The sequence below is a fragment of the Lagenorhynchus albirostris genome, chromosome 9, assembly GCF_949774975.1.
Source record: "Lagenorhynchus albirostris chromosome 9, mLagAlb1.1, whole genome shotgun sequence".
Classification (NCBI taxonomy): domain Eukaryota; kingdom Metazoa; phylum Chordata; class Mammalia; order Artiodactyla; family Delphinidae; genus Lagenorhynchus; species Lagenorhynchus albirostris.
Genome location: NC_083103.1, coordinates 10081268 through 10098087, shown reverse-complemented (window position 1 = coordinate 10098087; position 16820 = coordinate 10081268).

The following is a 16820-nucleotide window of genomic DNA, read 5'->3' as shown; positions in this document are numbered from 1 at the left end:
ATCACCATTTCACACACTATATCATTTATTTTTTATTTATTTATTATTTTTTTTTTTGTGGTACGTGGGCCTCTCACTGTTGTGGCCTCTCCCGTTGCGGAGCACAGGCTCTGGATGCGCAGGCTCAGCGGCCATGGCTCACGGGCCCAGCCGCTCCGCGGCACGTGGGATCTTCCCAGACCGGGGCACAAACGCGTGTCCCCTGCATCGGCAGGTGAACTCTCAACCATTGCGACACCAGGGAAGCCCTATCATTTATTTCTTTATCTTTGATTATCTGTGTCCTTCCCTGGAGTATAAACTCATGAGGGCAGGGATTTGGGTTTGTCTTGATCCTTCATGAATCTCCAGTGCCTCAACTAGAGCCTGGGACACCATAGATGGTCAATAAATATTTTGGTGACAAATTTATGTGAAATCAATGTTAAGGAAACACCATGTCATTGGCTCGTGCTGAGTACAACTCTGCAAAAGCAAGAGGTATAAACATTGCCAACTGTATCAGTCTGCATAGGCCGATACCAGATACCACAGACTGGGTGCCTTAAACAGCAGACATTTATGTCCTCACAGTTCTGGAGGCTGGAAGTCCGAGATCAGGGTGTCTGCAGGGTTGTTTCTTCTAAGGTCTCTCTCATTGGCATGTAGACAGCAGTCTTCTCCCTGTGTTTTCATAGGGTGTTTCCTCCGTGCGTGTCTGTGTCTTAATCTCCTCTTCTTATGACACCTGTCAGATTGGATTAGGGTCCACCCTGGTGACCTCATTTAATCTTAATCATCTCTACCTCCAAATACAGTCATTCAGAAGTACTGGGGGTTAGGACGTCAACAAATGGATTTGTTGGGGGTTGGGGGACATGATTCAGCCGATAACACCAATAAACACACAAAAAAAAACCTGGGACGTGTCAAGAGAATACAGGAGTCAGCTTAAGGGACTCCCGTGGGCCAGATATGGGAAATTTAAGCATGAAAATAAATAATGATAATAATGGATTATGACTAAAACAAGAACCTGTGAGTCCATACCGATAAATAAATATAAACAGATAAATAAACAAATAAATAAGATGAAAGGAAATCTCTTCCTTACCAAAGAATGACAATGTGAAAAATGTATGGACTTCCTTGGAGGTCCAGTGGTTAAGACTCCATGCTTCCACTGAAGGGGGCATGGGCTTGATCCCTGGTCAGAGAACTAAGATCCCACATGCTGCACGGCACAGCCAAAATAAATAAATAACTGAAATGTAAAAGAAACAACAGGAAATTACAACTCTACAAGCATCATTTCAATCATTGATTCAGGCAGAAATCCTCAATGGTTGCTTAAACTTCGGGTGAAGATTAAATGGGCCACAGGTTACTTATACATTCTCATAGCATCTCCCTGCTGAATACCTTCATAATCACAGCCCAATAACTGCAGTGGAGAAGTTTGGTGGGAGACACCACCTTCACCAAGTAATCAAAGTTAATGTCACCAGTAAAGGGACAAATCATGTGCCTCCTGATATGATGCACTGAGAAGGACACAGCATTGCTTCTATGATATTCCTGCTAAAAAACACATAACCTGAATCTAACGGTAAGACAACATCAAACAACCCCAAATCAGGCGACGTTCTACAAAACTGGCCTGCACTTTTCAAAACTGTCAGCATCAGGAACAAATGCAGGCTGAGGAGCCATTCCAGACTGAAGGGGTGTGAAGTGACGAGATGACCAAAAATAATATGTGACCCTGGGTAAAACCCTGGAGCTGAAAAATCACTAAAAGGGGCAATCTTAGGACAATTGACGGAATCTGAACATTGCCACGTATTAGATAATAGTGTTGCATCGGTGTTAAGTTTCCCGAATCTATGGTTCTGTAAGCAAATGTCTTTGTTCTTTGGAGAATCACACTAAAGATCAGGAGGAAAGGTCATGATGTCTACAACGGACTCAGATTATCTGAGCAAAATGTAGTAACTGTGTGTGTGTGTGTGTGTGTGTGTGTGTGTGTGTGTGTGCGCGCGCAGAGACAGAGTAAATATGGTAAAATGTCAATAATGGGTGAATCTGGGTGAAGTATATATGGGAGTTTGTGGCCCTTTTCTTGTAGTTTTTCCGTAGATTTGTAATATTTTCAAAACAAAAAGTTTTTTTTAGGCACGTCCCTGGAGGCCCAGTGGTTAAGACTCCACGCTGCCACTGCAGAGGGCACAGGTTCGATCCCTGGTCGGGGAACTAGGATCCTGCATGCCACGCAGTATGGCCAAAAAACTTAAAAAAATAAAAAGTTTTTCTAAAATTTTAGATGTTTCCTGCCAACAAAAAGATAATGAAGGGAATATTCAAAAAAGAAAAGATTTACCTTAACAGAAAGACAAATACCATATGATATCACTTATATGTGGAATCTAAAAGACAACACAAGTGAACCTATCCACAAAACAGAAACAGACTCACAGGCACAGAGACTTTTGGTTGCCGAAGGGGAGGGGGGTGGGGGAGGGAAGGACTGGGAGTGTGGGATTAGCAGATGCCAACTATTATATATGGGATGGATAAACAACAAGGTCCTACTGTACAGCACAGGGGACCTATTCAATACCTGTGATAAACCATAATGGAAAATAATATGAAAAAGAATATATATATATATATATATATGGGCCACTTTGCTGTACAGCAGAAATTAACACAACATTGTAAATCAACTACTTGTCAAGAAAAAATTTTTAATTTAAAAATTAAAAAAGAAAAATGGCTTACCTTAGGAAGGGGAAGTTATGAATGATTTCATCTCTCATAATGTTGTTCTAGTGCTTTGATCATAACAAGGTCACATTTCTTTCCTTCCCACAACAGAAGTGAGGAGAGAAGGGCCCTACATTTTTCTGTTGCCGACTATGGACCTATTTCATTCTATCAATGACCCAACAGGCTAGGTTTTAATGCCCATTTTAGAACTGAGGACCGTGAGGCTCACAGAAAGGTCACTCAAGGTCACTGACAAGGAGGCAGGAGCTGAACCAAGGCCCGACCCCTGTTTATCAGCTCCGTCTTTACATTCTCCACGCTCTGGGCCAGGCCGGAGCAGGTGCTGCCATGAAAGGCTGGGAAGACCCTGTCCCTGTCCTGGGTTCACAGTCTACCGCGTGTGGTCAGGCCACAAGTTCTTAGCGCTGGGGGACAGGACAGCAGAGAGGGATGGTGCTAAAACCTAAGGGAGATGGGAGCTACCAGGGGCCCTTTTTTTTCCTCGGCCTCCAGATTTTTTCTCAGGGATCTGCCCTGCTCAGAGCCCAGGAGGCTGCCCACAGGCCCCTAGGGTGGGCCTAGAAGCCCTAGCGGAGATCGGAAGGTGGGGAGGGCACAGACACTCACTGCTGTGCTCTGTGATCCCAGGGCCTGCATCCCTCTGCCTTCAGAACGCCAGGTTCTGGGACTTCCCTGGTGGTTCAGTGGTTAAGACTCCACGCTCCCAATGCAGGGGGCCTGGGTTTTATCCCTGCTCGGGGAACTAGATCCCACGTGCCGCCACTAAGACCCGGCGCAGCCAAATAAATATATAGATATTCAAGAGCCCCAGGTTCTGGTGGTGCTGCTTCCTCCCTGGCCTCTCCCCACTCCCAGTGCCGCTGGCTCCTGTGCCTCCCAGCATCCCTCTTTGGGGTCAGCCTGCTCCCCACCCCTGTACACAGCCCCTCCCTAAGCCTTTTCAATCAAACCTCTGGGTGGCCATCTGCTTCCTGCAAGGACTCTGACCCCTATACGAGGTGAGGAGAGAGAAGCGCATTCAGAGGAAACAGCACGCGTCCAGGCCCAGAGGCCAGGGAGGGTGCCGCCCACTAGAGGTCAGATGGCCCAGGCTGACCTACGGGAAGACTGGAAGGCAAGCTGTCCCAGCCCAAGTCACAGCTCTCAGCACTGAACTGGGACTGTGACACCTCCCCTCCCCACCCCTGCCCGTATGACCCCTTGGTAGCGGTCTGCCTACAGCCTTACCTGAGCCAACCATGGGGACCGTGGCCTGGGCCAAAGGGGCCAGAGGAGGCAGGCCTAGGGCTCCAGTCCCCATAACACAGGTCCGCCTCCCGCTGCGAAAACTTGCGAGGCTGCTGTTGCCTGTACACCAGCAATGTGATTTCGGAGCCTCCAGCCAGTCTCGGAACCCTCCTCTACCTTTCCTAGCGGTCCGAAGCTCATTCCACAGGGTCAGCTGGTGTGTTTGATGCTCAACCATTAGCCCAACGTGTGCCAAGTCCAGATCCCTGTGAAAATGTGATTCCCCCTGGGGGATTTTAACTTCCAATCCAAACATTATTAAGAGAGATCAAATGCCTCCTCCTCCATGGCGGCCTCCTGGATGCACCCTGGAAGTGAGCTCCTTTTTCTAAATGCCCCATAGCACTTTGTCTCTTTTCAGTATCCTGCTCTAGTTAACTATGACTGTCATTTTCTGTCTTACAATGATTTTAAAATGGGTCTTATTCCTCCCATTCAGATGTGAACCCATTAAGAGTAAAATTCACAGCTGATTCACCTCTGTTGAGCCCCACCCACCAGCAGGCATATGCCTCGCCCGTGGAATGAATGAATGAAGGAAGAGGTGAACAAGGCAAAGGCATCATGAGGTGTCTGGGTGCTCAGGAACCCAGCCACGGCGGGTGGTGCAAGGCAGGCAGGAGGGCATGAGAAGATGGCAAAACCTTCCGCTGCAACTGCGGCCTCATCCACCAAGTCAGCCAAGGCGTGAAGTCGCCTGAAGCTGCTGCCGCCGCAGGCCCTTTGGGCGGGGAGGGCCGGGTCCCCCGGCTGCTTAAAGAATGGTTTTGTCCATCTGGAGCAGGAACGCATTAAATACACCCCTCCACACCCCCGTCACACCCAGCTCCCTCCGCTGTAACCAAACATGATAAAGATACCAGTCAGAAGCCAGGACCCAGGTCATCGCAAGAAAGAACAGGGCCTCCATCAAATCAGATTGGATCAGAAAATGCACAGAGGACCGGGTCCAGAGCTGTGCTCACCGGGGAGCAATGTGGCGTTAGAGATATGGAGAACAAAGCAGATGGGGGCCGGTGGGGCGAGACCCATTATCAGCAGAACGAACCTTGACCTCTGTCCCCAAGTGGGGTTCACCCAGGCCACCATCTCCAGTAGGTTCGTGCTGCAGCCCTGGGCAGGTCCAGCTCAGAGGAGGCACGATGAGGAGGAGTGAGGGGCTGCGAGGGGCAGCAGGGGCCTTCCGAGAATCCCTTTGTCCCTGCTGTGGGACTTTAAGCCAATTCCTTGGTTACGCTCCAGTTCTCAGGAATTTTCCGTACCCTGGTTAATAACTCCATCCCCCGCCAGCCCACTCCCAGGTTCCAAACATTTCCTTGTCTGCTTCCAGTTAACCCTTGCTCGGACCAGTTTCAAATTTCTGCCTCCCCCAAGGCCTTCTCTTGCATTTCACCCAAAGCAAATGTCAGAACCCTATCTGAAGGCCAACCAGCCTGGTCATGGGAGGTTGGGGTTAAGGCTCTGGCTATGCCTTTCCCTTCCCTGGACTCTGCGTGGGTATATTCCTGCCCCAGGAACTACTGCCTCCTCTCTGCTTCCTGCCTGTCCTCAAGAGCTTGGACCACAGTGCCCCGCGCCCCCCTAGTCAAGGACCCACAGAGTTGGGGTTATCAAAGCCCAGGATGGCTCTCACTCCCCATGATCCTTGCCCCTGAAGGTGAGCAGGCTCCTGCTGTCCCCAGGGGGAAACTCATTCATTCATTCATTCATTCACTTAATTAATCTGTATGGATTATCTATTCTGCACCAGCTGCTAGATGGCATCTCAGCCTCTGCTTACATACCTCTCACAGAGCAGAGCTCACTACCTGTATGTCGCCTTATCCACGGTCAACAACTCTATTTGCTCAAGGCTGGACCCCAGGGATGGGCTTTGGGAGCTCTGAAATTGGGCGTGTATGTGTGTGTGTGTGTGTGTGTGTGTGTGTGTGCGCGCGTGTGTGTGTGTGTGTGTCTTCCTGGGATGCCACATTCTAAGAGGCAGCAAAAGAGGCACAAGTGTGGACTCAGGAACCAGACAGCCTGGGTTTGAACCCCAGCTCTGCCCCCTGCCAGCTGTGTAACCCTTTAACAAGTTACTGAACCTCTCTGGATCCCATCATTAAAACCGGAGTACCTACTTCCTAGCGTTGTTGAAATGAGACTTAATTCACATCACACGGGTGCCTTTATAGATGTTAGCCATTATCGTGCTCCCGGGCACCTATGCCTTACTGCCACTGGCTCTCATCTGCCTCCTTGCCCTGGTGACTTGTCTGGGTGGAAGGGGCTTTGTTCCATCTGCCCCAGGGAGATGGACTGCGCTGGGGTTTTCAAACTGTGTTCCTTTGATTCCCAAGTTCCCATAGAGACGTCTTGTGGGGCTGGTGGGTCTTCATCCCCTCCACTGCCTGAGCAACTCCGTTGTCCTCCTTTTTCTATAACGGCATCACGTGCACGTAATGTTTTAGGAGAAGATATTTTGCTCCTAACAAATTAAATTTCTGTTGTAAAACTCCTACAAATTGTAATAAAAGACAAACACCCTAATTTTTTTGATGGGCAGAAGACTTGAGCAGATACTTCCTAAAAGAAGACATACAAAGAGCCGATAGGCACGTGACAAGGTGCTCAACGTTACTATTCATCAGGAAATGCAAATCAAAACTGCAAGAGGATACCTCCTTATACCCACTAGAACAGACGTGGAGCAGGTGGAACCTTCATATGCTGCTGGTGGGGGTACAAAATGATAGAACTTTGGAAAACTGTTTAGCAGTTCCTGCTAAAGCTAAACATCTGCCTACCCTGTGCTCCAACAGTCCCACTCCTGGGTCTATACCCAACAGAAATGCATGCACACGTTCACAAAAAGGCATGTACTAGAATGTTCATAGCAGCACTATTCCTAAGAACTCCACACTGGAAGCTACCCAAATGCCCATCAACTAGAGGAGAGATAAATATAGTGTATATTTACACAGTGGAAAAATATATACAGCAGTGAAAATAACCGATCTGTACCTATACACAATACTGGTGTGTATCCCACAAACATAATTTTGAGCAAACAAGCTGGACACACAAGCATGCTTGCTACGTGGTGCCGTTTATCTAAGGTACAAAAATAGGCCAAAGTAATCTTTGCTGTTTGAAGTTAGAGCAGTGATTACACTTGGTTCTGGGGCCTGGGTTTGTAACTGGAAGGGAGCCTGGGGGAGCTTTGGGGGTACTTGTAACATTCTGTTTCTTGATCTGGATAGCGGTTACATGGATATATTTGTGGAAATTCATCAAGCTATTCCCTATGACATGCATTGTTCTGTGTGCATATTGTATTTTAAGTTTAAAAAATAATGATGTAAACTTTTAAGGAATCACTTGGAAAATACATGAACACTTAGTTTTTCTTTTAAAATCAGGTTGCACTAGCCAGTTGGAGACACAGCCCCACCCACCAGCAGGCATGCTGCCTTGAGACCCTCTGAGCCTACAGCCACCCTGGGACACAGCCCTGTCCACCTGAGGGGTCAGGACCTGGCCCTGCACACCAGTATGCTAGGACTAGCCCCAGGACCCCCAGGGCCCTGCAGCCAGAGACCCTGGGACCCAGCTTTGCCCACCAGTGAGCCAGCATTAGCCCCTGGACCCCCTGGGCTTCAGCTCCACCCACCAGCAGGCTGACGCCAGCCCTGGAACCCCCTGACCTTATAGGCAGAAACTCCAAGACCCAGCTTCACCCACCAAGACCCAGCTTCACCCACCACTGGGCTGGCATTAGCCCCAGGCCCCAGCCTCACCTACCAGTGGGTGGGTACCAGCCCTAGCATCCCCTGGGCCTTGACCCTGCCCACCAGTTCTGGGACACCTTGGGTCCCTCAACCAGCTGCCCCAGGATCCAGCCCCACCCACCAGCGGGCTGATATCAGCTCTGGGACCCCCAGGCCCCTGCCACCAGAGACCCAGGAACCTGGCTCTGACCACCAGCAGGCCAGCACTGGCCCTGGGACCTCCAGGGCCCTGCAACCAGCAGCTTTGTGACCTGGCCCCGCCTACCAGGGGCCAGCAGTCTCTGCACAAGGCAGGGCCAGGCAACCAACTAGACTGGGGGCCATCCACACCTATCAGACCACCCACAGTGGTCAGCTCACCACAACAGAAGGACCCACACAGCCCAATTACAGGGCATCCCTAGAGCATATAACTCTGGGACTATAGGGCAGTGCACTGCTGGGACGCATAGGACGTCTTCAACAGATGGCCACTTCTCCAAAGTTGGAAAATGTAACCAACCTACCAAATACATAGAAATAAAAATAGCAAATTAGGCCAAATGAAGAGACAGAAGAATACATTCCAAACAAAGGAACAAGATAAAGCCCCAGAAGAAGAACTAAGTGAAGAGGAGATAGGCAACCTACCCAGTAAAGAGTTCAAAGTAATGATCATAATGATAATCAAAGAAACTGAGAGAAGATTGGATGAACAGACTGAGAAGTTAGACGTTTGTAGCAAAGAGTTAGAAAATATAAAGAAGAACCAAACAGAGATGAAGAATTCAATAACTGAAATGAAAACTACACGAGAAGGAATCAACAGTAAATGTTACAGAGGAGCAGATCAGTGAGCTGGAAGACAGAGTAGTGGAAATCACGGAAGCTTAACAGAAAAAAAGAATGAAAAGAAATGAGGAGGGACTTCCCTGGGGTGCAGTGGTTAAGAATCCGCCTGCCAATGCAGGGGACACGGGTTCAAGCCCTGGTCTGGGAAGATCCCACATGCCGCAGAGCAACTAAGCCCATGCACCTAGAGCCCGTGCTCCGCAACAAGAGAAGCCACCGCAGTGAGAAGCCCACACACTGCAACAAAGAGTAGCCCCTGCTCGCCGCAACTAGAGAAAGCCCACATGCAGCAACGAACACCCAACGCAGCCAAAAATAAATAAATAATAAAAAATTTTAAATAAATAAGGAGAGTTAAAGGGACAATATCAAGTACACTAATATTCCCATTATAGGGGTCCCAGAAGGAGAAGAGAGAGAGAAAGGGGCAGAGAACATATTTAAAGACATAATAGGGACTTCCCTGGTGGGTAGTGGTCAATAATCTGCCTGCCAATGCAGAGGACACCGGTTTGATCCCTGGTTCTGGAAGATCCCACATGCGGAGCAATTAAGCCTGTGTGCCACAACTACTGAGCCCGTGCACCACAGCTACTGAAGCTTGCATGCCCTAGAGCCCGCGTGCCATGACAGCTGACCCCATACACCACAACTACTGAAGCCTGTGCACTCTAGGGCCCACATGCTGGAACTACTGAGCCTGTGTGTTGCAACTACTGAAGCCTGTGCGCTTAGAACCCATGCTCCGCAACAAGAGAAGCCACAGCAATGAGAAGCCCACACACCACAATGAAGAGTAGCCTCCGCTTGCTGCAACTAGAGGAAGCCTGTGCACAGCTCCGAAGACCCAACGCAGACAAAAAAAAAAAAAAAATTCAAAAGAAAAAAAAGGCATAATAGCTGAAAACTTCCTTAACCTGGCAAAGGAAACAGTCATCCAAGTCCAGGAAGCACAGAGAGTCTCAAACAGAATCAACCCAAAGAGGACCACACCAATACACACTGTAATTAAAATGTCAAAGATTGAAGATAAAGAGAGAACATGAAAAGCAGCAAAGGAAAAGCAACAACTTAACATACAAGGGAACTCCCATAAGGCTATCAACTGAGATTTCAGCAGAAACTCTGCGGCAGAAGGGAGTGGTATGATATATTTCAAGTGATGGAAGGGGAGAACCTACAACCAAGAATATTCTACTTGGTAAGGCTTTCATTCAGATTTGATGGGGAGATCAAAAGTTTTACAGACAAGCTAGAGCTAAGAGAGTTCAACGCCACCAAACCAGCTTTACAAGAAATGCTAAAGGGACTTCTCTAAGTGAAAAAGAAAAGGCCACAACTAGAAACATGAAAATTACACAAGGAAAAATCTCATTGGTAAAGGCATTTATACAGTAAAGGTAGTACGTCAATCACATTTAAAACTAGTAGGAAGGTTAAAAGACAAAAGTAATAAAATCATCTATAGCTGCAATAAGTGATTAAGGGATACACAAAACAAAAAGATGTAACGTATGATGTCAAAAACCGTAGACACGTGGTGGGGAGTAAAATGCATGGTTGTTAAAATGCATTTGAACTTAAGAAATTAGTAAATAGATGCACCCCTATGTTCACTTCAGCATTATTTACAATCACCAAGATATGGAAGCAATCTAAGGGACCATCAATAGACAAATGGATAAAGAAGATGTGACATATATAAATTTGCAATATATATACACACACACACATACAATGGAATGTTACTCCACTATAAAAAAGAAGGAAATCTTGCCATTTGCAACAACATGGACAGACCTAGAGGGTATTATACTTAGTGAAATAAGTGAAACAGAGACAGACAAATATTGTATGATTTCATTTATATGTGGAATCTAAAAAATGAAACAAATGAACAAACATAACAAAACAGAAGTAGAGTCATAGATACAGAGAACAAACAGGTAGTCACCAGACAGGAGCAGGGTGGGAGAAGGAAAGATACAGGTGAAAGAGATTAACAGGTACAAGCTTCCAGTTACAAAATAAATGAGTCACAGGTGTGAAATGTACAGTGTGGGAAATACAGTCAATAATTATATAATATATTTGTATGGTGACATATTGTAACCAGACTTATTGCGTTGATCATTTTGAAATGTATAGAAATACCAAAGCACCCTGTGTAACAGGAAATAACATAGTGCTGTAGATCAATTATACTTCAAAAACAAAGACACAAACTCATAGAAAAAGAGATCAGATTTGCGGTTATCAGAGGTGGGATTAGGGGAAGGGAGACTTGGATGAAGGCCCTCAAAAGGTACAAACTTCCAGTTATAAGATAAATAAGTACTAAGGATGTAATGTACAACTTGATAAATTTAATTAGCACTGCTGTATGTTATATATGAAAGCTGTTAACAGAGTAAATCCCAAGAGTTCTCATCACGAGAAAACTAATTTTTTTCTATTTCTTGAATTTTCTATCTATATGAGAAAATGGATGTTCACTAAGCTTATCGTGGTCATCGTTTCGTGATGTATGTAAGTCAGGTCATTATGCTGTACACCTTACACTTACACGGGGCTGTATGTCAATGACATCTCAATAAAACTGGAATATAAATAAATAAATATCAGGTTGTAAAACCATGTGTACGGTATTGTGTGGCCTCATTTTTGTAAGTAAGTAAATATATTCATTGACAACATTAATGGTGGATAGCTCTGGGTAGTGGAGTTGAGTCATTTAAAAATTTTTATTAACCTCTAAATATCTGCAATGAACATACATTATTTGCAATAAATGGGCCCCAAAATGTTCTTAATTAAAATTTTCATTTTTAAAGCCTGGAGAAACTCCACACATCTGGGACTGGGGAGTGGAAAAATGCTCTCTGTATTGTTGGATGACCACGTGCCTGGGGTGAGACCCTGACTGAAAGATCCCAGGGGACCAGCCATCCCAAGGCCTCTCAGACCCGCTCAGAAACACTTGTCATGCTTAATATTCCATGCCAGGCTTGCCATAATTCACTTCTTTAGATTTCCTTCCACTGCTTGATTTGCTATGTGCACGGAACATTTCTGAACACCTGTGCCCTTGGCAGGGGGTACCATGCATTAGCAGTGCAGTTCGCAAGGCCCCTCAAAGCCAAGTGTCAGGTAAGGCTAATGGCAAAGCAAATGTTGCCATCTAATCTCCCTGCCAAGCCAGTCTGGCACGAGATTACGTGGTTTCCCTGCTGGCGGCCACGGATCAGCCCTGGCTGACATCAGACTTCATGGAGAATGCTCAGTCCTAGAGTCAGGATTCCACCTTCCCTCCCAAGAGCTCCTCTGGGGACTGGATAGGATGGCTTCTCTGAGTGCCCCTGGGCTGTGATGGGCGGCAGGCATCACGGAATGTCCACTGTACACTCGAACCAACGGACAGAAACCAGGTGGATGTGTGTGGCCACAGAGCCCGGCCCGGGACCAGAGCCTCCCAAGACCAGAGCCTTCTAAGACCCGGGTTCCAGTCCTGCCTGTGTCACTACTTAGCTGTGTGAACCTGCACTGATCACTTAACTCTTCTGAACTGTGTCAATGGGGATAATGCAGGAATAATACGTTTTCAAAAGAGCACGTATCTCAAAGCACTCAGAAAAGCATGAAGAGCCACAGAAATGCAGTCCTGGCTGTACTGATGGGGGTTTGCAGATAAGCAGACCAATGATGTCAACTCCCTCCTTCGCAGGTCACTTGTATTGCCTGAGCAGAAAACCACCTTGCAGAACACTGAAATGGCCCCCAAATGGAGAAAAGCATGAGGCAGACAGGTGGACCTCTGTGGAATTTTCTAGGAGGTTTCTAGCCCTGTATTAGCTTTCCATTGCTGGTGACAAATTAACACAAACTTAGCAACTTAAAACACCTCACATTTATTATCTCAGCGTTTTTGTGGGTCAGGAATCCAACTCACATTTATTATCTCAGTGTCTTTGTGAGTCAGGAATCCAGGCCTTGTTTGGCTGCAGGGCCTCCTCTGTTTTAGGGCCTCTGATAAGGCTGCAGTCAAGGTGTCAGCCAGGGATGTGGTATCATCCGAAGCTCGAATGGAGAAGGTCATCTTCTAGGCTCACAGGGTCATTGGCAAGATTCAGTTTCTTGGGGGTTGTCAGACTGGGGCCGTCAGTTCCTTGCTGGCTGGAGGCTGGAGGTCACCCTCCATTCCTTGCCATGTGGGCCTCCTCATGGGGCAGTTTGCTTATTCAGAGCCAGCAAGGGAGAAAGTCTACACGAAGAGTCTGCTGGCAAGACCCAAGTAACAATCTCACATAATGTAATCACAAAAGTGACACCCCATCCGCTTTGCCATATCCTATTGACGAGAAGCAAGTCATAGGTCTTACGTACGTTCAAGGGGAGGGGATTACAAGAGGCATGAATACCAGGAGGTGAGGATAATTGGGGGCCATCACAGAGTCAACCATGTATTGGGAATTGGTGACATCAAGCGTGTCAGCCTCCCACTTATGAAGTTTTCCCCAAACTTCAGTATCTTCACCAGTCCCATTAGGGCTTCCCATTAGTGTGATCCAAAGGCTTCTCCAGGTGGAAAGGAAAGGGGCCTCCCCCTCTGTCCTCTCCTGACCTGACCTCAGACTCCTTGAAGGCATGGCCTAGTTCCATCTTCCTCGTGGATGCACCCCCAGCAACTAGCACATGCATACCCAGGAGAGAGCAGGTACAAAATAAACACGTGTTGAATGAACGTGTGCATGTGTCCTGCAGGTTACTGCCTGAGGAGTCTGCTTGGGAGTCTGCTTCCCAAATGTATTTCTCCTCTATCCAAAATTCCCATGTGGGTCCCACAGACAAGCAGTTCCCCACAAACCGTTGCCTCATCTTGGGCTCCAAGCACTGCAAGCCAGCTCCAGGGTGCGCAGGGGAGCGTCCCTCCTAGATGGACTCTGGTCACCCCACCCTGACCGCCTGGATAGAATGAAAGAGCCCTTCTGGATGGCCCAGCGACCAGGGGTCTGAGAAGTATTCACAGTCCCCACCCAGCTCCTTGGAGCTTTGCCTCAGCCTGCCAACCTTGTCACCCCTGCCATAAGACACGGAGCGTGGACAGATTTCACTCGTGGTTCAAAGGACCAAAATGGAAGCAGGGATGATGACTGGTTGTTCTTTTCTTTTTCGTTTTCTTTAGTCGGATTACATCATTTTACTTGAAATGAGTCCAGTGTGTCCACTCCGAGGCCTCCACAGCCTTGGGCAGAGCCTAGGACACAATTTTGCCTTCGCTCCTACTGTGTGGCCATCAGTGGCTGAGCACTTCACCTGCTGTAAAGTCAGGTGTGTCTGGGCTATTGTCACCGAGTGAAATTTACCTCTTCAGGTGTTCAATCTAGAGATAGACTATTTTTATCCCCCCACAAAGTTCCCCCATCCCCCCTTGTAGTCAGTCTCCTACTCTGACCCCAGCCCCTAGAAACCACTGGCCTGTTTTCTGTTCCCATTATTTTGCCTTTTCCAGAATGGCATATAAATAGAATCCTACAAACGTAGCCTTTGCGACTGGCCTCTTTCACTCAGCATAACACCCATGAGATTCATCCCGTAGTTCATCTGTTTCTGTGGCTGACGGTCCCCCATCGTTGGCCATACACTGCTCACTTATCCAGGGACCAGCTGAAGGACATCAAGTTGTTTCCAGTTTGGGGCAATTATGAAAAAACCTGTTATAAACATTTGGGTCCAGGTCTTTGTGGGGACATATGTTTTTCATTTCTTTTCAGTAAATACCAAGAAGGGGGAGTTTCTGGGCCAAATGGTAGGTACATGTTGACTTTATAAGAAACTGCTAAAAAGAAAATAAATTAAATAATTTTTAAAATAAATAAAACATTTTATATATATATATATATATATATATATTTTTTTTTTTTTTTTTTTTTTTTTTTTTGCGGTACACAGGCCTCTCACTGCTGTGGCCTGTCCCGTTGCGGAGCACAGGCTCCGGACGCGCAGGCTCAGCGGTCATGGCTCACGGGCCCAGCCGCTCCGCGGCATGTGGGATCTTCCCAGACCGGGGCACGAACCCGCGTCCCCCGCATCGGCAGGCGGACTCTCAACCACTGCGCCACCAGGGAAGCCCCATAAAAAATAAAAATATTTAAAAAAAGAAACTGCTACACTGTTCTCCAAAGTGGCCGTACCACCTCGCCTTCCCGCCTGCAGTAGAGAAAAGCTCTACTTGCCCAGCATTCTCGTCAGCACTCTTCATTTTAGCCGCTGTATGTGGATGGCTGGCGAGCGCTCTGTGCTTAACCCTCACAATTCCATGGAACTGATGGTACTATTTATCTCCCTTTTACTGATGAGAAAACTGAGTCTCTCAGAGATTGGATCACCAGTCCCGGGCCTTGCAGCTATTCAGAGGCAGCGCTGGGCTTCAAACCCAGACCCTGGAGCCAAGGCTCTTCCTGAGATTTTCCCACAGCCTCCAGTACATCTCAGTCCATGGGTACATAAGGGAGCAGGCACAGGGAGTGACAGAGACCCGCATTCAAGCCCCCCTTCAACCACTTCTTACCTCTGTCACCTCAGGCAAGTGGTGCAACTTCTCTGGCCCTCAGTTTCCTCATCTGTAAAATGGGGATAATAACGTCACTTACCACAATGAGCTAAGAGTAGTGGTCAGTGAATCTAAGCTCCCCTGTCTCCCCTCACTGCCAGGGAAGAGAAACACGTGAACGATGTTGTTCTGTGTCAGTTACTGCAACGGCTGGCTAATGGCGGAAACCGCCAATTACAAAATCATGAGCCTCCTCTGAGCACGTTCCCAAATCGCTCTTCACGAAGCCGAGTTTACAGGGGATTAATTAAAATGCTATGTTGAACACTTGACGCACCATATAACTTACTGAGGGAGATGAGAGATGAATAAAACACCCGTAATGTTCTTCATGGTTCATGCCCCACATCTCAATCCTGAGGGTTCCTTGCCTCACCCTACTCCACCCAACCTCAGTTGCCTCCATTTCTAAGTTGGAAAGTATGCAGATCCTCCTTTATTTTTTTTTAAAGTATCATGAACAATTTCATATATGCATAACATATATATAAAGCGTAAAGAATCATGATGATGCCCAGCGTGAGACACCATGTACCTCTGAAGGCCCCAGAGAGCCCCCAGCACATGCCCCTCCCTTCACCCTCCAGGAGGGACCCTTGAGCCAGGCTTTCCATCTGCTGCTCCCAAGGCCTAGGCAGGCATCTTTAGGACCATCAGCTCCTCCACAGAAGGGCTGAGATCCGCCCAAATAGCGTAGATCAAAGGAGAAATGCTCGAGGGGGAGGAAAAGAGAGCAGAGAGAAAGCAGGCATCAAAAGATGTGAAAATGGAAAACACGGGTCAAGGATCCGCATTTGGGGCACAAAGGTGTCTTAACGGGTGAGTTCGAAATGCAAATATGCTTCGTACTAAACACCAGTGGTCCCAAACTTGATCCACACTCCCCACCCCTCCGTACTCATCCAGAAGCACTGGGGGAAATTTGGAGCTTTTATAGAATCTGTGTCTCCCAATGTTGGAGAAACCAGGGGTGGCCCAGGGAACATGATCTCAGAACAAACTCCGCAGACAGGTCTCGCCACCTACTGGCGACCTCCCTCCTGCATACCCGCCTCTGCCACAATTCCTGAATAGAAGTTCTCACTCCACTTTGTCCACTGAATAAACCCCACAAAGGGAAGAATCCATTGGGTTGGAAAGCAGGGGGCATGGGTTCGATCCCTGGTGAGGGAACTAAGATCCTACATGCCATGTGGCACAGCCAAAAAAAAAGAGAGAGAGAGAGACAGAGAACTTTTCTAAGTCATTCACACCCTAGTATGAATTTTCCCAGATTGCTTTGCTAACTGCAGCTGATTCAGCCAAGTTTTAAGCACGGGGCACCTGGGAGTCAGACCCAGATGGGGTCTCAAATGTGGAGGCTTTGAGTAACTGAGAGGGTAGGAGAGGAGCAGTAGGAAGAAAGGGGGCGCAGAAAGTGAGGGGCACAGATTCCAAAGACGAACTCGGCCTGTTTCAAGTTTGCTTCCTCCAGGAAAAGAAGCATTCTTCCACTCCCTCTCCACTCCATCCCCTTCCTCTGTACTGTACACACCACTTCCCCAAGACTCAGC